The sequence below is a fragment of the Martes martes genome (genome assembly GCF_963455335.1).
Source record: "Martes martes genome assembly, chromosome: 9".
NCBI lineage: Eukaryota > Metazoa > Chordata > Mammalia > Carnivora > Mustelidae > Martes > Martes martes.
In genome coordinates, this window is record NC_137896.1 from 97,777,804 (window position 1) to 97,800,415 (window position 22,612).

A 22,612-nucleotide genomic window follows, 5' to 3' on the forward strand; every position below is an offset into this window, starting at 1 on the left:
AAACAAATATGTCTTCTTAAATATCACTAATATCCTCATCTAGTTTTTAAATTATGCTGCTTATTGAGTATAAACTATTTTCCAGGTATTTGGAACTGCTGTTATTCTAAGAATTCTTTCATTGCATCCTTTTTCATATGATTCTCTGATGTATTTTATCTGCCTCTTTCTTGATTTCCTTATTTTGATTTAGTACTTTTGAAAACATTTCTGAGATCTTAAAAATATAAGAATATATTTTACTCTCATACATTATGGATAGTTTGATTTTGCAGAGAAGTCTTCGTTCAAAATCAGTCTCAAATGTATATTTGAGGGCAGTGTATCCAATGCCTTTTAGAATTCAGTGTTGCTGGTAAGAAATATGATTTGCTTTTGGTTGTAACTAACCTGGGTTTTTACTTGAGACTTTCTAATTTTTTTTAATTCTGTTTTGTAAAATTTATTGAGCGTGCATTTGGGGGATTTTAAAATTATTATTGTTATTATTTTTAAACTTCCTTTTTGACAACCTGTGTTTTTTTCAGTATGAAGTATATATCCTGCCACAACTCTGGGAGATTATTTTTTTCTTTTTTAAAAATTTTTCATTCCAGTATAATTAACATGCAGTGTTATATTAGTTTCAGGTGTACAGTATAGTGATTCACCAACTCTGTATGTTAGTGCTCATTATGATGAGTGTACTCTTTTTTTTTTATAAAGATTTTATTTATTTATTTGACAGAGATCACAAGTAGGCAAAGAAGCAGGCAGAGAGGGAGAAGCAGGCTCCCTGCTGAGCAGAGAGCCCAATGTGGGGCTCGATCCCATAGAGCCTGATGTGGGACTTGATCCCAGAGAACACGATGCGGGGCTCGATCCCAGGATCTTGGGATCATGAACTGAGCCGAGGGCAGAGGCTTTAACCCACTGAGCCACCACGTGCCCCTGATGAGTGTACTCTTCATCCCCTTCACCTATTTCATCCATCGCTGCACTCATTTCCCCTCTGGTAACTATCAGTTTGTTTTCTACAGTTAAGAGTCTTTTGGTGTGTCCCTTTTTTTCTTTGTTCATTTGTTTCATTTCTTAAATTCCACATATGAATGAAATCCTATGGTATTTGTCTTTCTCTGACTATTTCACTTAGCATTATACCCTCTAGACCCATCCATGTTGTTGCAAATGGCAAGATTTCATATTTTATGGTTGAGTAATATTCCATTATATATGTTAATATATATATTATGTATATTATGTTTGAGGGTTTTCTGTGTGTGTGTGTGTGTGTGTGTGTGGTGTAAGAAAATGGTCCAGTTTCCTTCTTTTGCAGGTAGCTGTCCAATTTTTTCAACACCATTTGTTGAAGAGACTTCTTCTGATTGCATATTCTTGCCTCCTTTGTCAAAGATAAATTGACCATGTAACTGAGGGTTTATTTCTGGGCTTACTATTCTGTTCCATTAATCTTGCATCTGTTGTTGTGTCAGTACCATACTATTTTGATTACTACAGCTTTGTAGTGTATCTTGAAATCTGGGATTATGATACCTGGGAGATTATTTTTTTGTATTCTTGAAATTATACAGGGAGAGAAAAGGATTGAACAAGTCATACTCATACAGTCAAGATAGGATCTTCAGAGAAGTAAGCTAGATAGAGTAGTAGAAGAAGAAGACTCTGATTGGCTATCAAAAATTATAGTAATATCTGAAAAAGAATTGGCAATATAAATTCCAATCCTGATATTCAGAACCAGAATGTCTAAGGATGTCCCAAAGTACATTTAACATAGTTCTGGAGTATGTAGATAAAGACAGATCTTAGGTTGATTGTCACCCTAAGAGATTGCCAAAAACAAAGGAGAGCCTCATGAATGTGGTGTTATGTAGGTCATCATATCTTTAATTTAGGGGGAAAAAAAGGCAAAATAAAACATGGACATCAGAACTGGCATGCAAAGGGAAGGCCAAGTCTAAGAAATGAAATGAGGACCAAGATAACTATCCTAGAATATAGCATCTTCTCACCGTTGAATGAAGTGCCTTGCCGTCCTGTCCTTAAATATAGGCTGTATCTATTTTTAATACCTTCAGCTTCAGGCTCCATGGTTCCATAACTAAAATGGGACTTAGCCTACAAATCTGGATAAAATAGAACTCAAAGTAGAGTGTGGGGAGACGGATGGCTCCAAAGATACTTGAAAGCACATAGGTTGCACACTGAAAATATTAGTTGCCTAAGGTTAGTCTACCTGGGTTCAAGTGCCTAAAGGTGGCCCTGGGTTTGATTTAAATAATAAAATCACTTATCCTGTGATAGTTATTATTATGGTTATTCTCTTATGAGTTTAGTGTGTAGCTCAGAAGAAAAGCTTCTTATTGCTATGTCTTCAGAAATACCTTTCCCCATTCTATTATTTCTTCTTTCCAATGACAAGAAAAGTGGGTGATGTTTAGAGATTTTCCACTGATGAAAATTCCCATGAATGTAACATTTGGGATGCACAACCTCAGGAAATCATGCCAGCGGTTACATATGTATGTAATATTACTTGAGTGGCACATTTCAATTTTTAGTGTTGGAACTAACGGTCTGAGAACAGTGGTTCTATTGCTTATTGACTTTATGGGTAAGAGTATTTTTGTGTAACATTATAAAGCCTCAGTTTCCTCATCATTAATATCCTGGTGGTACCAAACAAGTTGACAAGTTGTGACTAATGAAGGATATAGTCAGTTCTTACTACTGGTATTTTTTCCCCAAAGGTCAAGTCACTCACTGTGATTGATCACAGCCTTTAAGTTCAACTTTGGATAAGTCATAAAATCTGTGATCTCTGTTAATTTTGGTATGCTCTACAGAGTACTGATTTTTTTTTTTCTTCTCAGCAGGGTGTTACCATTGTCGAATTCAACCTCTAAACTCTTTCTCCCTTGCAGCCGGCAGATGCTAAAATCTCTGTTCAGTTCTGTTAAATTTCGCTGTGTTTTCTGGAGTCTGCCCCATAAATGTATACTGCATAGGTCATCAGATCGCTGGAGAGAGTTTATGTTTCACTTTGCAGCTGTTGTGGTCATGGTGAACACTATACTAGCATTCCTGAAGCAGTAGGAATGTGATATTCCTTTTCTCAGTTTTCTCCAGCCCTCAGGACAAAAACTGGGACCCGCACCAAATGAAAATTCACAAAACAGGGAAACTTTCCCCATGTTCTCTGACAAAAAGCTACTAAATGAAAAAAGTCCAAATGTTGCCTCCCTTCTAGAATTTGCTTACATTTGGCCACTCTTCAGTATCCTTGGATTTTATTTTTTTATTATGTTTAGTTAGCCACTGTATAGTACATAATTAGTCCTTGATACAGTGTTCAGTGATTTATTAGTTAAGTATAATACCCAGTGCTCATCACAGCACATGCCCTCCTCAATACCCATCATCCTCTTACCCCCCTACCCCCACCCTCTTTCCCTCTGAAACCCCCAGATTGTTTCTCGGGATCCATAGTTTCTCATGGTTCATCTCCCTCTCCATCTCCCTCTCTGATTTCTCCCCCTTTGGATTTCCCTTCCTTCCCCTATGGTCCTCCCTGCTATTGCATATTCCACATATGAGTGAAACCATATTATAATTGTCTTTCTCTGTTTGACTTATTTCACTTAACATAATCCCCTCCAGTTCCATCCATGTCAATGGAATTGGTAGGTATTCATCATTTCTGATGGCTGAATAATATTCCATTGTGTATATGTACCACATCCTCTATCCATTCATCCATACACATTTGAAGGGCTTCTCAGCTCCTTTTATAATATGGCTATTGTGGGCATTGCTGCTGTGAATATTGGGGTGCACGTGCCCCTTCTTTTCACTACATCTGTATCTTTGGGGTAAATACCCAGTAGTGCAATTGTTGGGTTGTAGGGTAGTTCTATTCTTAACATCTTGAGGAACCTCCATACTGTTTTCCAGAGTGGCTGTACCAACTTGCATTCCCACCAACAGTGTAAGAGGGTTGCCCTTTCTCCACATCCTCACCAACATTTGTAGTTTCCTATTTTGTTAGTTTTGCTATTCTAACTGGTGTAAGATGGTATCTCATTGTGGTTTTGATTTGTATTCCCTGATGGCCAATGATGTTGAGCATTTTTTCTTGTGCCTGTTAGTCATTTGTATGTCTTTTTTAGAGAATTATCTGTTCGTGTCTTCTGCCCATTTTTTAACTGGGTTATTAGTTTTCTGAGTGTTGAGTTTGAAAAGTTCTTTGTAGATCTTGGATATTAGCCTTTTATCCATGATGTCATTTGCAATTATCTTCTCCCATTCCATGGGCTGCCTCTTAGTTTTGTTGACTATTTGCTTTGCTGTGCAGAAGCTTTTTCTCTTGATGTAGTCCCAAAAGTTCATTTTTGCTTTTGTTTCACTTGCTTTTGGAGATGTGTCCTGAAAGCAGTTACTGTCGCCTGTGATGAAGAGGTAAATGCCTATGTTTTCCTCTAGGAATTTGATGGATTCCTGCCTCACAAGGAGGCCTTTCATCCATTTTGACTTTATCTTTGGGTATGATGTAAGGGAATGGTCCAGTTTCTATTCTTCTATATGTAGCTGTCCAATTTTCCCAGCACCACAATTATTTCCCAGCTGTATTTTTCCCATTGGATATTTTTTTCCTAACTAAATACATAAAGGACCTGAACTCTAGAAACTACAGAACACTTATGAAAGAATTGAGGAAGACACAAAAAAGATGGAAAAATGTTCCATACTCATGGATTGGAAGAATAAATCTTGTTAAAATGTCTGTCCTCTCCAGAACTATCTACACTTTTCAAAGCTGGAACAAAATATCCCAACATTTTTATGGAACCAGAAAAGACCCTGAATCACCAAGGGAAGGATGAAAGAGAAAAACAAAGTTGGGGCATCATGTTGCCTGACTTCAAGATACATTACAAAGGTGTGATCACCAAGACAGCATGGTATGGACACAAAAACACACATAGACCAATGGAACAGAATAGAGACTCTAGAAATGGAACCTCACCTCTATGGTCAACTAATCATTGACAAATCAGGAAAAAATGTCCAGTGTCCTTGGATTTTTTTAAAAATATTTTGTTTAGTGTTTTTACTTGTTTTTGGTAAGATGGTGATCTGATATGAAATATTCTGCCATTACTGGAAGTGACACTCCACAGATTTATTTCTAATGCAAAACTTTTGAAGCTTTTGGGGCACCTGGGTGGCTCAGTGGGTTAAGCCTCTACCTTCAGCTCGGGTCATGATCCCAGGGTCCTGGGATCGAGCCCTGCATCGGGCTCTCTGCTCGGCAGGGAGCCTGCTTCCTCCTCTCTCTCTGCCTGCCTCTCTGCCTACTTGTGATCTCTCTGTCAAATAAATAAAAAAAAAACTTTAAAAAAAAACTTTGAAGCTTTTATTAAAATAATTTACTTTTTTGAAATATAACCAATACACATAAGTAATAATTCAAAAATATTTGGAGATAGTAATGAAGAAACAAAATATTTACTTTTCCTTGCCATTCCATCAAAACAGTCCAATAATAAAAATAAATGACATGTATCCTGATAGCAACCACATGATAGCTAGCATCTAGCAAGTATACAATTCTATGCTGACCTTCATCACCTATCCTGTCTGATCAGAATTCCTCAATGTGAGAATGTGTGTTACTAAGAGATACTGACTGATCACAGCCACGTAGTGAGAGGTAACATGATCTTAAATTCACTATGACTAATTCAAAATATTTTCATACTTACTAGGAAAATTGATTAAACTTACAGCAGAAATAGGGTAGGATTATTTATCTTATCAATAGAACATTTTTCTTTTATTTCAGGGGAGGCCTTGCCGTAAAAGGTTATTTCTTGAAGGTCATGCAAATGATGCCTCAGTGCTAACTGCTTTAAAAGGCTACCATGCAAAAGACAATAAACTCTCTGCAGACATTGAGAATTAGTCTCAGGTGGTTAGAAACAGCTGAAAGTATTGATGATGCTTTAATGGGCTGCAGTTTGGGGCTTGGATTTATACTCAGTGTTGCTTTGTTTCTTCCTTGGATCCTATTTTAACTTACATTACTGACTTTTGGTTTTTAAAATAGTTAAATTCATTATCGCAAGAGTTAATTCTTTGTTTTGATCCAAATTATCACTATGGATTGTAACTTGTTTGTTGTCCACTCTTCCGGTTACCTGTTTTGACCCCAAAGAGACTATATAAAATTCCAGATTTAGGTTTCTATAACACTCACAATTTAACATTTTTGTTACCAAAATACACAGAGAAATTCCATTTTAGACAAGTCTTCTATGTAGGGCACATGATTTTTTTTTTAAAGACAAATACATATTGGTATATATACAGTGTGTCCTAATTTTCAAAACTATTCACGTTATAGATGTACAATAATCGAATTTTTGCAGTTAAAGCCTGCATTGTTGTTTTTCTGTTAAATGAAAATATAAGATACCTAAATTCACAAAATTAGAAGCAGTAGTGGAACGTTGGTTAAAATTTCTAAAAATATATCTAACATTTTCAATGTGTCTAAAGTATATGGTGGGAAAACATGGAAAAATCCAGAAAATTATGTTTGATTAGAAGGTACAGAACATTTCTATATCTATAGCTGGCCATAATCACAGAAGTTTCAAACATAAAAGGCAAAGCACACTCTAGACAGATTTGATTAAATGTAAAGATTTTATCATAGTATTGGGACTGATAAAATTAGTAGTTCCTCACTTCTCAGATATAAAGAAGAAATTAGCTGGTTAGAAAATTAAGCTGATTGTTGAGTCACTATATTGTATGCCTGAAACTAATATAACACTGTATGTTAACTAACTGGAATTAAAATAAAAACTTAAAAATATATAAAGCTGAAGTACCATACCCACCAGTAATACCATTGAGATGGGAAATTTTGGCTGTTCTAGAGATTGATGTTGAAAACTTGCTGTATGTTCTGATAGCATATGCATCAATATCTTCACTCCTAATGCCACTGTGTTTCTAACCTTAATCCTAGAGATCTTATCTCTTCTGCATCAGGGGGACCCAAAATCTGTTTTTGTTGTTGTTGCTTTTCAACAGATGAACCCATATGCCTGCAGAGCGCTGTCTGAGCAGGTAGTGTCAGTGAGGGAAAGCAGGGGAAGAAAAGCATAGTGTTAATTAATCTAATAATTTTGACCTAATAAATGACCTCCTATTTTTAGAGTTCAGAGTCAAAGGGGTTTAATTTGAAAGGAAACATGTTCCCTGCGAGTTACAAGCTTTCCTCTGCCTATGCACAGGCATAGCTGGGGCCTTTTTATATCCCAAGATACTCAAATCACATTAAAGATGTCAAGTGCACTTATGATCTGACTGATCTTTCCTTTTCCATTATGTTCCTCTGTATAATGGTGGACATTCTGAACAGATAAATTTGAGGAGTCAGTTGATTAGCCTCACTGAGGTCATGAAGATTACCCAGAGAAGTCTCCTGAGTCTTTTTGAGCAAGCAATCGGGGAGAAAAAGAAGTAGGGGTCAGAATGAGAGATTATGGCTCATGAGGGGTACATTTTCTGGCAGTGAAAATACCCAAAATGTGTGTGAGCTTGGAGGTGGAGGTAGAAAGTAGTGAAGGGTAACTGGGGAAAAATTCCGTATTGCTTACATCATCCACATAGATGTTGAAGGCATTGAAAATGATGGCAAGGACTGTGATAGAAAGCAAAGCTGGACTAGATAGAAGCCTTCAATGAATGAAGGGGAGTAAGAAGGAAGTAGGAGTCAACATTGTGGATATGTGGACGGGCTGTGTGTCACACTTAAAGTGTCCTTATTTTTCCGTCCTCATACCATCTCCTCCATTCATAATATCCTCTCCATAATTCATTCTGCTAATTCCTTGTCTTCTAAAATGACATCTACAGAGCCTGACCTTCTATGTTTCTAAAGTATCTTGTGCATCTCTTTAATGTAGTCTGTGTCAAGTATTATGCAGGGTGTTTTTAAGATTTTATTTATTTATTTGACAGACAGAGATCACAAGTACCCAGAGAGACAGGCGGGGGGGTGGGGGGAAGCAGGCTCCCCGCTGAGCAGAGAGCCCAATGTGGGGCTTGATCCTGGGACCCCGAGATCATAACCTGAGCCGAAGGCAGAGGTTTAACCCACTGAGCCACCCAGGTGCCCCATATTATGCAGTTTTAAATTTTATTAACTTCATAAGCATAAATGTTACAAAATAAACATCAGCTGGAAAGTTTACCATTTCAATTATGTATATATTCATTAAAGCTTTAATTTTAATTTTTTAGTCAACCTGTGCTATTTTTAATCAGATGGACCAAAGCAAAAAAAAAAAAATTAAAATTTATTACACAGAATGCACAAAAATAAATAAATCTGTAAGACCTTGAAATAATTAAATTTTTGGATTATTTTTATAAGTTTGTATCATTTGTCCTTCTGAAGTTATTGAAGCTAAAATGGCTTCAAGACTTTTTGGACACCCTATATTAAACTTCCCAGGCTATCATGTATTATAATGATTTGCTTGGGTGTCTACTTCACACATTAAATTATTCCCTGGACCATAGTATAGAATATAGAGTAGAATATAGAACAGAGTATAGGAGACCCAGAATATAGAAAGAAGTCTAATAATTTTATTGACTTATAAAAGAAATGAATCAAATGGGCCAAGTAATATGTATACGTATTTTGACCACTTTTGTTTTATTTGAATAATTTCTTTCCCTGACTTTTTCATGTTGAAAAGTCATAACTTGACCTTGAATCACAGATGGCTATAGGTGATTGCACTAGCAGAGTACCAAGCTAGCAGAAAATAAAAAAAGCAAACAAACAAGAACAAAAAAAAAAAAAAAGAAAGAAAGAAAGAAAGAAAGAAAGAAAGAAAGAAAAGAAAAAAACAAAACAAAACAAAAAATGCTACAATTCAGGGCACTTGTGACATACTTCATGTTGATAACTCTATTCTCCCAACATAAAAGACAAGCCATTACTGGTAGTGAGAAAGTTAAATATCTCCCTTCCCAAATCCCCTTTTTCTTTTTGGCACATATCTGGGCCTGCAAACTCAAAGCCTAGATATTATACTGAAAGAATTTCCTCACAGCTCTAGTTTCTGGTTCATAAACTAACATTTCCTCTTCCAGCCTTAATAAATGTGTATTTCTGAGCCTGCATAAACAGTAAAGCATGGGCCATCAAGTCTACCCACGCACTGACATCCATAGGAGACTATCCCACTTGCAAAGATTAACAGCAAATAGAGATAAACCCCTTCTCTCTGGATGTAGGTGATACAAGTGAAAGGTGGTGATGGATGTGACCAATATCCTTTTTTACTGGGATGGATTAAATGGGTCTAAGACGTAGGCAGTCCAAGAGGCAGAATGGTATTGTAAACACACACGTGCTTGAGAACACGGCAACCATTGTTTCGAATAATGTCCACATCACTTAAAATGTGTGAGGTTTGTACAGAAGGTAGTCAGAATACATGAATTTCATATTTCTTTATAAAAGTAAATATGACAATATTAATTTTAAAAAGTTGAATAGGATCCCATGAGATAAGAATGAAATTCAGTTAATGGCATATATAGACTCTCTGTAAGTATATAATCCCAATATTAGTCTGACTACCTGGCTTATTCCTGCTCTAAATAAACATTCAAATTAAAGACCCTACCTGTTCATTTTCTGATATCCTAACCTAGTGTAAAAAAAGATGGCTTTTTCCAACATCACATAGCTATTAGGGGCAGATTTTACTCAAGAACAAAAGACTCTTGATTCCTGATATTGTAACATACAGGACTTGTAAAGTCATAACATTCTATATTTGTAAGGTCATTTGAGAACTTATAAATCAAAAGTAAATGAGAATGACAGAAAAAGTAAATGAGTAAGATGCACAGTCTTGATTAGAATGTAAACTGGACAAACGTTTTGTGATTCAAAAGTGTTAATGGCAGGGGCACCTTGGTCAGGTAAGCATCTGCCTTTGGCTCAGGTCATGATCCCAGGGCCCTGAGATCAAGCCCCAGTCAGGCTCCCTGCTTAGCAGGGAGTCTGCTTCTTCCTCTCCCCCCTGCTTATGCTCTGTCTCTCTCTCATTCTCTCTCAAATGAATAAATAAAATCTTAAAAGTGTTAATGGCAAAAGTGTGATAACATATAATACTATAATACTTTTCATGCATTTAAAGCAAAGAATACTGGTAATAATGCCTTAACCCAAAGTACTCATATTTAAATGGCTGGAACATACAAACATTGTCTTCATCCTACTTTAAAGTTTTCCCAGACATTTTTGTATTGATGGGAGACAAAGATAGTCCTAATATAGAAGATGAAAGGGTCATCTATTAAATTTTCCAGAACTTTCTTGCAGCCAGCATACAGGCTTTGAATTAAAGTGAGAACTCATCACCAGGGGTGGGGGGTTGGGGGAGAGTTGCATAAAAAATCTGTTTTGTTGGTGAGAGTCGGGCATAGATTCCTCAAGGTAACCGTGTGGTACAGTCTGCAGTTTGCAGGGCTCAGCAGTAAAGATGCCATTGTCCTTACCATAGTGATCTGTGGCATGCTTGTGACCATGGATGCTACAACTTTCTTTGCACCTCTGTGAGCCATGCTCTAGCTTTTAAATAATTTTCTTATATGTATCAGCCATATTCAGTTTTTGTGGCCTATACATAAAACCCATGATGAGTACAGGGGTATTTCAGTTCAAACAACCCATATATGTAACACTCCTTGTAATGACTAGTAAGCTTAATTACTAGATTCTTAAGATTATGGTATAAACTCTTTAAAAGCTTAATAACTATTCAATTATTTATGTAATAGATTTTCCAGACATAATGCCACTGGCTTGGGAATTGATATAAACCACATATATTGTCTGTCATTTCTTCCTACTAAAGCATAATATTTTTGTCCTTTTTTCCAAGCTTATTTCTAACTGACTACCTTCTTTGAGCCTCTTTGGCATATTATTATACCTTTACGTACAAACTGATTCCTAATTTAAGAAACTGGAGCTAGAGGAAATGAATGAGATCTATACCATGCAGTGCCTCAAAGCTATTTGAGATTCTTGGTATGCAATTACACTATATTTTTTAGAGGATGGTCAATAATTTCATTTGGCTGTTTGGTCTACTTGGTATCTTTAATGAGCCATATTTAGGACTAGTATTAGCTTTCCTCCTTGTGTAAGAATCACTCAATCTTGGAAAAATGACCTCCTTTTTCAGTTATTATCAAATCAGCATTATTGTCTTCTCCCTTCTGTTAACTCAGCACTTTCTCAATGTGTCTCTCAGTGCCCTGTGGCCTAAACATCAAACAGTATCCCATAAGTGTGAAAGGAGGTTTGTATTTCTTTGTTAAGTATTAAGAACCATTTAAATAAATAATTGCTGAGAATGTTCCCAATCTGCTAGAAAAAGACAAATCCACAGACCCCAATAAAGTCAAAGAAACTTAAGCAAAACAAACACAAAGAAAGCCACACAACATGATCTTAGTAGAATCAAACTGCCAGAAACCAGTAACAAAGATAAAACCTAAACCATTTAAAATGCAAATGTGGACAGGGTGATACTTTTAAAATAATGCCAATTTACAAAGCCAGGAAAACTTTGGATTTTATAAAATAATGTCTTTATTTTTAGATGTACATGCTGGCAATAGTGAAGGATGAAGTATCATGATATCATCAACTTTTGAATGGTTTCATTAAAAAAAACAGATGCTAGGTAGATAAATAGATAAAGTTTGAATTCTGGGGTGAAATGGCCTCTTCAGCCTCCAGGGCCCAAACCGATTTGTGAGATACAGATTCCCTGAAGCATGTGGGAGGGAAGAGGTGCTGGAAAGATGCTGGAAAGCCTCAGACGTTTGCTGAACTGAGTTCTCCCTTCAGTGTTGTTAAACTCATGAAAGACGTAGCCTTATGATCAGTCGTTTTTCATGGAAGTTAATAATGGTCTATGCTACACATTATTGATGCAGACAAGGCTATATGTGTGGCTAGGGGGTCTATGGAGACAAGGCGGAGAATGAGGAATAAGCTCCCTGAAATTTCAGGAACCACTGGGTGACATTTGGTTTTTCAAGGGCCTGTAGAATCAAGATTCAGGAGTCGGGACTCAGATAGCCTGGAAGCAGGGAAGCCCAGATGACATGTATTATAACTCCCAAACTATTTTTATGAATAAAGTTTTGTTCATGCTTCTTCCCTACTCTTAAACATTCCTTCAGTAGTTCTCATATTCCAACGGAATAAAACTAATTGTTTTACCCTGAAGTTATAGCTTTTCATCATTGGCAACTACTGCAATTTCTCCTTGACTTGCTATATGTTGCATCCAATTCGAATTACTCTGTTCTCTATGCTGCATTTATTTGGGATTTTCTGACTCTGCATGTATTATAGCACTTACCTGGATGGTCTTCCCCTCTCTCACCAGCCAAATATTACCCCTACTTAAATTCAAGTTCGAATTCCCCCTTTTCTAATGTCATCAACAGAAAACAGACAGCCTTTGTTTTCTTTACATGACACATCTCAAGCTTGTTTTGAAATATAATTTAAATGTATCTGTTATGCTCAATTGGAGTTATAAAAGGAACTCCATAAAATTTATAATTTTTTAAGAGATTTAGAAATAAGATAAAACATAAACTTGGGATACCAAAGTAACACCTCTATTAGTTAATAAAAACTATTCAGGTTTGCAAATGAAGTGAGAACCAAGTATGTTTGAAATAATGAAACCCTGTAGTTAGCTTGCTTCAAAAGGAAAGTAAAACCGAGCCAGGCATACCCAGATTCCTCCTGTAGGTTCCAAATTATCCAAACAGGTGGCCACTCTATCTTTCTTAGGGTAGAATATATAAAAAAGTGGAGGGAGGTAAGAAGTTACTATTTGCAGACTCTTCACATACAAAGAAAACTCAGGAGTGGGGAAGCAGCATCTCTCTCTGAAACACACTTCTAGAAGTCTGAGCTTACCATAGGCAGTGATTACATCTGAATTCTCTTTCTGTCCCTCACCTTGCCAACCATCACGCTTGCACCTTTGGTAGGCATTTGAGAAATGTCTGCTCCCTGATGAATGAATAAATTTGTGTCAGTGCTCTTTAAAGAAACCAGAATATGTCACCGCAAAATATGCCTCTTTCACAAATATTATTTTGAGCTGTAGACAGTTAAGAAGCCGCCAATGCAGGAAGAGCTCTGTCTTCTTTTTTTTTTCTGCCTAAAGACCAGATTTCAAGTCTCCTTATGGGGGAGGATTTTGGACTCTTAAATCAGCCCAGAGATGGCACCAGAGGAATCTGCAAACAAGCACTAGTTAAACTAACCCCTGCCTTCTTAGTTTAGTTTTGTTTTGTTTTTTGCCTTCAGCGGCCCGAGTCTCCTGCCCTTTGGTCACAGTTTCACAATTTATTACTTTTTGTTCAACTTAGTATAAAAGCTGTTCAGTTTCTAATTTCTTTAGGTCTTCGTGTTTCTTGTGAGAGCTCCCTGGCATGTATGCGATGCACCTGTGTATCTACTTTTTTTTTTCTTTTGTTCATCTGTTTTGTTCCAGGGGCCTCAGACTCTGTACCAAAAGGCTTGCTTTTCTTCCATCACACAGTCAAATTCAAATGCTAAGAAGCAAAGTAGAAAAGGCAAATGTAAGAATGGATAGGCAGTATCCACAGCCAGCTGAAGAGCACAGGTCCTGGTCAGTAAGACATTCAAATGAGAATAATAACGTTGGTAAGGACTGCGACAGCCCACCAAAATCAGAGGACTGAGGCAGCCCACGGGCTGCCCGTAACATTAGCGGCAGTTCTTGCATCAAGTTATTTGTATTTTTACCTTTCTCCTTCTAAATGGAAAGACCTCTAGAGGGAACCATTAAATCATTATCTCTGTAAATATTCTCACTTGGAGTTTACCCTTCAGAGGCCTGGGGATCTGAAATGCTTTCTCTGACATTAAATTAATTTCAGACAACATCTAGGTGTGAGAAAGTAATCCATTTGTTTATATCTCTGTCCATATCCATAGCTATATGTATGTATGTGTGTGTGTGCATATGTGTGTGTGTGTGTATGTATGTATGTATATATGTTTTGGTCCAGGTTAACTTGTTTAGGCCATTGAAATCATACCATATCATACAGATTCTCATTTCCACCTTATCTTCCTTTGTTTGCCATTAAAACTGGCCTGGTAAAATGGAAATGTAAGAACACTGTGATAGTGACATAAAAGAAAGGAGCGGAGGAGAACAAATAATACAGACTAAAGTGTTTACACTTAGACACGTTCTCTCTTTTTAATTAAGGATAATTAATATATATTAGCTTCAGGTGTATAGCATAATGATTCATTATGTGTTTCTGATGTGAAATGATTGCCACAGTAAGTCTAGTTACCATCCGTCACCATACATAGTTATAAAAGTTTCTTTTCCTTGTGATAAGAACTTTTAAGATCCATTCTCTGAGCAACTTTCAAATGTGCAGCACGCATCCTAATTCTTTGTGCAGGGCTGGCCAAACAATAAAAAAAAGTGAGGTAGTGATTTTAATTTTCTTTTCCTTCCACTTTTTTTTTTTTTTTAATTGTGGTCTGTTTGGAAGCTCTTTGGATGTGCTTTCCTGACAACACAATCTCTGCAGAGGATCTCCTAATGAGCACTTTCTTCTCCTCTCTGTTAAAAAGAAAAGAACAACAAAACCAAAATTCAATTGAGTAAATGTTTAAGATCTTCTTATTGGCTTTATTCAACGATTAATGAATTGGGCAGCATCCCAGCTAGCACATAAAAAAAAGCTCTGAAGAGCTGCACAGAATGAAAGACTTTCATAGACAGAAGGGAGCAGGACAAGGAAGATAGTAGCAGAATGAACTGTTTGTGTCAAGGTCACCTTCCTTTAGTGAACTGAGGGGCCTATGAAGGCAGATGATTTCATGATGCTGACCCGGTGATACACAGATAACTGGTCTGATACTCCACTCCTAGGAGAGGTTAAAACTGTGATTAACTCAGTATTAAGTCTTAGTTTTGCAACGTGGGCCTTAGCACAAATGACTCCATCTGGGGCCTGTTGTCTTTCTTTTAATACTGCCGTTTTTAAAAATAGGATGTGCATGTCTAATATCTAAAAGGCACCCTGGAAATCTTACTAGACTTCAGAAGTAGGACTCCTGAAATCACAGTAGCTTGGGTTTGAGGAGAAGCAACTTAAAATCTTTATCTTTGGGGGAAAAATTTTTAGATGTTCAGAGGTCTAGCAAAGTCTCAGAAACTTGGAGATAAAATTAAGTTCTCAGTGGTGGAAAAAAGCATTTTGTCAAAGGATCGAGCAAAACTAGATGACTGTTTCAATTGTGTTTTGTACCCTACACCCAGCGCCCACACATTTTTGATAACCATATAAAATAACAAAATACTTGGACAGAACAGCCTCGTTAATAACAGTCATCTTAATAATAACTTTCCCTTGAGCCTCTACTTGCTAATGCCTTGCCTTATCCTCCCCAACTCTTCCAGAGCTCTTAAATGCGGACTTAGAACTTCCATTGGCATAATTTATGTTCACTCCGCTTTCATTTTTCTTAATAGCACTTACCGCTATTTGATATCATCTTCTTTATTGGCTTGTATATTTTTGTTTTTTCTACTATTCTACAATATAAGCTCCTTTGAGGGCAGGGACTTCATTCATTCATGTTGATTCTTCATCTCTACAAAATGTTCCTAAGAGACGCTCAATAGATATTTGCCAAGTGATTATAAGTGAAGGCAAATTTACTGAGAGGAAGATGGTAGGAAGGAATGAAGATAAAGCTGCAGAAGGTCTTCATGTGGCATCATTTCATATGCACAGAATTCATCCAAAAAATAAGAAAACACAATACCTAAAGGGGGGTGCTATGGATTGAATTGTTTCCCCCCCAAAATGCGTAGGCGGAAACACTCATCCCCAGTGTGATAGTATTCAGAGATAGAGCCTTTGGGAGGTCATTAGCTTTAGATGAGGTCGTGAAAATGGGGTAGAGGGAAACCAGAATATGTTACCCCAGATATGCCTTCTGGACATGACAAATATTTTATGCTGAAAGCAGCTAAGAAAAAGCTAATGCGGAAAGAGCTCCTCCTTTTCTGCCTGAGGGAATGATATAAATTCTCCTTTTACTGAAGACTGAGTCTTATCAGCCCGGAGATGGCCTCACAAGAATTTGTAAACAAACCTGAACCCCGTTACTTTCATCCCATACATTTACCTTCCCACAGCTTACCACTCCTGGACCTACAACTACTTTCCTTTTCCTGTCATTTCTCTACAGATTTATTACTCTTTGCGGAAGGTACCATATAAGCTGTAATTATAAGTCACTATTTTAAGTCATTTTTGGTTTTGGTTTCTCCCGGGTGATGGGCACTGCATCTGCTAATAAACTGTTTTTCTCTTGTTAATCCTTAATTTTGTTAGAGTCCCAGCTGATAACCTAAGATGAGTAGAAGTCACTTGTGTCTTCCATACGGGGCTCCCTCATGATGGGATTAGTGCTCTTATAAGAGGAAACACCTGAGAGCTTGCTTACTCACCCCAGGTTTTCTCTGGATTTCTCTCCCTCCCCACACTCACCTTGGAAAGGCCATAAAAGGACACAGGGAGGAGGCCATCTGCAGCTCAAAGAGAGAGACCTCACTAGATACCAATCCTGCTGGCACCCTGATCTTGGACCTCCAGAACTGTAAGAAATAAATTTCTGGTGTTTAAGCCACCCAGTTGTGATATTTTGTTATGGCAGAATTTTGAACATCCTTATTATGGAACATCCATAATAATTGGAACATCCTCATTGTTAGGTCAGTTATTAAACGAAACGAGACTGAGACAAAGTGAAAGTTATTTAAAGCTATGTTTTATGATAAGTAATAGAAGTTAGACTGATTGGTCAGGGGAAAAAGACTGAGACAAGGTGAAAGTTATGCAAAGCTCTATTCTATGCCAAGTATTAGAAGTCAGACTGACCGGCCAGGGCCGTCTCCGAAGAGAGTGACCACCCCCAGCTTACAGGCTCAAGAATCGACTGACTGACAGGTCAGGGCCGCCTCCGAAGAGGGGGACCCCTCCCCATCTTACTGACTACCTTTTATAGAGCAAAAGTCTGGCCACACATAGGTGGCCAATGAGATTGTAGTCACGTTAGGTCACACGCAGGTGGCCAATTGAATTACAATTTACCCTATAGTCGCTGTTTGAACTAACCTATTACTCTGGTCAGAATTGGTGCTCAAGGTTGGCGCCCAAACAGCGGGTTTTACATTCTTTGGTGGTTAGGGAAAAAGTATGTGTGTTTCTTACTGGTTGGATGTCTCCACCTGGCCTGATTCGTCCTTGTATTCTGGGCTCTGTTATCAAGAACTGGCCGACCTGGCCTTGTATTCTGGGCTCTGTTATGAGGAACTAGCTGACCATATTTTACTGGTTTCCCAGACTTGCTTCTAAGTAAGTTTCTCTGGGGGGAGGGGGCAGGGTCAGTTTAAGTTTTACTGCATAAACAACAAAATGGCTTTTAACCAAGATGGAGTCGCTCTGGCTAAATAGGTCCTTACACGTATTATGTTATCTTTATGAATTATTAGAAGCATTTCGGAGAATGAGCTGCAAATCAAATCAAGAGAAATCCTGCATTTTCATTCCTAGGAACTTACCAAATGGAAATTGTTCACAGATGAAAAAAAATCTTAGTACTATTTCTAAAGATAAAATATTGGAAAGCAGTGTAAATGCCCAACATCAGGATTTTATATACATACATATATATGTATTATATGTACATATGTATATGTATATATTACATATATACATATATAATGTTACATCAACCTGATATAATATTACACAGTCTTAAAATTATCACTGTGAAATAAAACCTATTTCAAGGCATAGGGGAGAATTTGATTGATCTCAACACTGGGAAGTTTATCAGTGTTGTATGAAGCTTCTCTGGGATTAAAGGGAAAAGTAACACTGCATGTGAGTTTCCTGAAATTCTCTCAGGGTCTTGGGAAATTAAGGAGTCCAGGAAACACAGGACAGCATAATTCCCCCTCAGTAGAACTTTTGAGGTGCCTGTCCCTCTCCCCAGTGCCATCTCTTTTCCTGATTTAGAAGCAAGAGTTTTATCAGTTCTACTTAACCTCACCGTTGGCATCACCAAGTCCTCTCCCCTTGAGAGTGAACTGATAGGTTTCTCCCCATTGCCAGCTGCATTTTTACTTTGCTGAAGTGTGGTTTTATGGCATCTCACCTAGAAGCCTCCCACTCTGCTGTCCTTTCGACAGTATCACTGCTGATCACAGACATCACCAAACTCACTCTCTGGCCACAGAAAGACTGGACCATGGTCCACGTAAGCTGTATCTTTCCCCTAGAGAACACAGATAGGGATAGAATCTTCACCCCAAGCATCCAGCTGGAGAGGCAGGTGGTCTCTCTCTACAGTGCCACTTCCAGCCTCCCAGGCTTCAAGCATACCTGTTTTCAAGTTGCCCCTCCCCAACTACCATTGCTAAGTTCTGCACCTATACTGGCCCTCATCCCTGCAATCAATTTCCAGATTGTGGCTTTCCTCCAAGTGATAGTCATTTAAATAAGAATTTTGCTTTCCATTTTAGTGAAAAGGAATTTCAATTAATTAATGATGTGACTTTGTTAATTTTAGCAAGTTTTTTAAAATGTAATTTTATTTTTTCAGTGTTCCAAGATTCATTGTTTATGTACCACACCCAGTGCTCCATGCAATACATGCCCTCCATAATACCCACCACCAGGCTTATCCATCCCTGCACCCCCCTCTCCCCTCTGAAATCCTCAGTTTCTCAGAGTCCACAGTCTCTTATGATTTGTCTCCCCCTCCAATATCCCCTAATTTCACTTTTCCTTTCCTTCTCCTGATGGCCTCCATGTTATTCCTTATGCTCCACAAGTAAGTGAAACCATATGATAATTGACTTTCTCTGTTTGACTTATTTCACTCAGCATAATCTCTTCTAGTCGCATCTATGCTGATGCAAAAATTGGGTATTCATCCTTTCTGATGCCCAAGTAATATTCCATTGTATATAGGGACAACATCTTCTTTAGCCATTCATCTGTTGAAGGATATCTTGGCTCTTTCCATGGTTTGGCAATTGTGGCCATTGCTGCTATGAACATTGGGGTACATATGGCCTTTCTTTTCACTACAACTATATCTTTGGGGTAAATACCAAGTAGTGGAATTGCAGGGTCATAAGGTAGCCCTATTTTTAATTTTTTGAGGAACCTCCACACTGTTTTCCAAAGTGGCTACACCACCTTGCATCCCCAAAAACAGTGTGAGAAGGTTCTCCTTTTTCCACATCCTCTCCAACACTTGTTGTTTACTGTCTTGTTGATTTTGGCCATTCTAACTGGTGTAACGTGGTGTCTCAAAATATCATGGGAAATATCTGGGGGTTATGAAATCTTTTGAAGAAATGTGCCAGAATTGGTATTTAGGATTTGGGTTTTTTTTCCCCCCCAGTCATGCAAGTACTTTCTGTTTATGATTAAAAAATATAGACAAGAGAATAAGAAATATGGTAGAAAATAAGACAGGATTCAGATACCACTGAGCCCAGAGTAATAGTGTTTAAACTTTGGTACATCTTGTTTTAGAGTACCACAAATACATTTTCATTTTTAAATATACTTATGTATTTTCCTGTGTTATTGTTTGTTGGCTCACATAACTTTAATGTCTGCATCAAATTATATAATCATTTTAATATTTCATAGTTTTATCTACTTATATTCAGATTGTTTTTGTTTGGACATATCCTTTTTTTTATAGGCAAGGAACATCTTTGCATAAATATTGGTTTATATTTTATATTAGCTCCTAAGGATAAATTTAAAAGTAGAATTACCAGGTCAAACATGATGAATAATTTAATTCTAATTATTATATTGCCCAATTGTTTTCTAACATTCTTTTCTTGCTCCTGGAATCGCATTGAGCTGCCTCCAGGAGATATTGAAGAATGTGGCAATAAGTTTACAGTAGAAATTCTTTTTATTAATTTAATTTTATTTATTTTGTTTGTGTGTTCCAAAATTCATTGTTTACGCACATTACCCAGTGCTCCATGCAATACGTACCCTCCTTAATACCCACTACCAGACCCACCCAACCCCCCCACCAAAACCCTCAGTTTGTTTCTAAGAGTCCATAGTCTCTCATGGTTTGTCTCCCCCACCCCTGATTTTCCCCAACTCACTCCTCCTCTCCATCTCCCAATGTCCTCTGTGTTATTCCTTGTGCTCCTCAAGTAAGTGAACCAAATAATTGACTCTCTCTGCTTGACTTATTTCACTCAGCATAATCTCCTTTAGTCCCATCCATGTTGATACAAAAGATGGGTATTCATCATTTCTGATGGAGGCATAATACTCCATTGTATATATGGACCATATCTTCTTTATCCATTCATCTGTTGAAGGGTATCTTGGCTCTTTGCACAGTTTGGCAACTGTGGACATTGGTGCTATGAACATTGGGGTACAGATGGCCCTTTTTTTCACTACATCTGTATCTTTCGGGTAAATACCCAGTAGTGCAATTGCTGGGTCATAGGGTAGCTCTATTTTTAATTTCTTAAGGAATCTCCACACTGTGGAATGACTGCACCAACTTGCATTCCCACCAACAGTGTAAGAGGGTTCCCCTTTCTCCACAACCTCTCCAACACTTTTTGTTGACTGTCTTGTTGATTTTGGCCATTCTAACTGGTGGTATCTCAATGTGGTTTTGACTTGAATCTCCCTGATTGCTAAAGATGATGAACATTTTTTCATGTGTCTGTTAGCCATTTGTATGTCTTCTTTGAAGAAGTGTCTTTTCATGTCTTCTGCCCATTTTTGACATGTTTATCTGTTCTGTGTGTGTAGAGTTTGAGGAGTTCTTTATAGATCTCAGATATAAGCCCTTTGTCTGTAGTGTCATTTGTAATATCTTCTCCCATTCTGTGGGTTGCCTCTTTGTTTTGTTGACTGTTTCCTTTGCCTTGCAGAAGCTTTTGATCTTGATGAAGTCCCAAAAGTTCATTTTCGCTTTTGTTTCCTTTGCCTTTGGGGACATGTCTTGAAAGAAGTTGCTGTGGCTGATGTCGAAGAGGTTATCGCCTATGCTCTCCTCCAAGATTTTGATAGATTCCTGCCTCACGTTGAGGTCTTTTATCCATTTCGAGTTTATCTTTGTGTATGGTGTACGAGAATGGTCGAGTTTCATTCCTCCATACATAGCTGTCCAATTTTCCCAACACCATTTATTGAAGAGACTGTCTTTTTTCCATGGTATATTTATTCCTGCTTTGTCGAAGATTATTTGACCATCCAAAAGAAAAGAGAGAGGACCCAAATTGATAAAATTATGAGTGAAAAGGGAGAGATCATGACTAACACCAAGGAAATAGTAACAATCATCAGAAATTATTATCAACAGTTATATGCCAATAAGTTAAGCAACCTAGATGAAATGGATGCATTCCTGGAAACCTATAAACTTCCAAAACTGAATCAGGAAGAAATTGACAACCTGAATAGACCAATATCTAGTAATGAGATTGAAGCAGTGATCAAAACCTCCTGAAAAACAAAAGCCCAGGACCTGACAGATTCCCTAGAGAATTCTACCAAACATTCAAAGAGGAAATAGTACCTATTCTCCTGAAGCCGTTTCAAAAAATAGAAACAGAAGGAGAACTTCCAGACTCTTTTTATGAAGCCAGCTTTACCCTGATCCCCAAACCAGGCAAAGACCCCACCAAAAAGGAGAATTTTAGACCAATATCCCTGATAAATATGGATGCCAAGATTCTCAACAAGATCCTAGCTAATAGGATCCAACAGTATGTTAAAAAGACTATCCACCATGACCAAATGGGATTTATCCATGGGATGCAAGGGTGGTTCAACATTTGCAAATCAATCAGTGTGATAGAACAAATCAATAAGAGAAGAGAGAAGAACTACATGGTCCTCTCAATTGATGCAGAAAAAACATTTGACAAGATACAGCATCCGTTCCTGATTAAAATCCTTCAAAGTATAGGGATAGAGGAAACATTACTCAACTCCATAAAATCTATCTATGAAAAACCCACAATGAATATCCTCCTCAGTGGGGAAAAGCTGACAGCCTTCCCTTTGAGATCAGGAACACGACAAGGATGTCCACTCTCACCACTGTTGTTCAACATAGTACTAGAAGTCCTAGCAACAGCAATCAGACAACAAAAAGAATTAAAAGGTAATCAAATTGGCAAAGAAGAAGTCAAACTCTCTCTCTTCACAGATGACATGATACTTTATATGGAAAACCCAAAAGACTCCACCCCAAACTACTAGAACTCATACAGCAATTCAGTAATGTGGCTGGATACAAAATCAATGTACGGAAATCAGTTGCTTTCTTATACACTAACAACGAAAATACAGAAAGGGAAATTAGAGAATTGATTCCATTTAC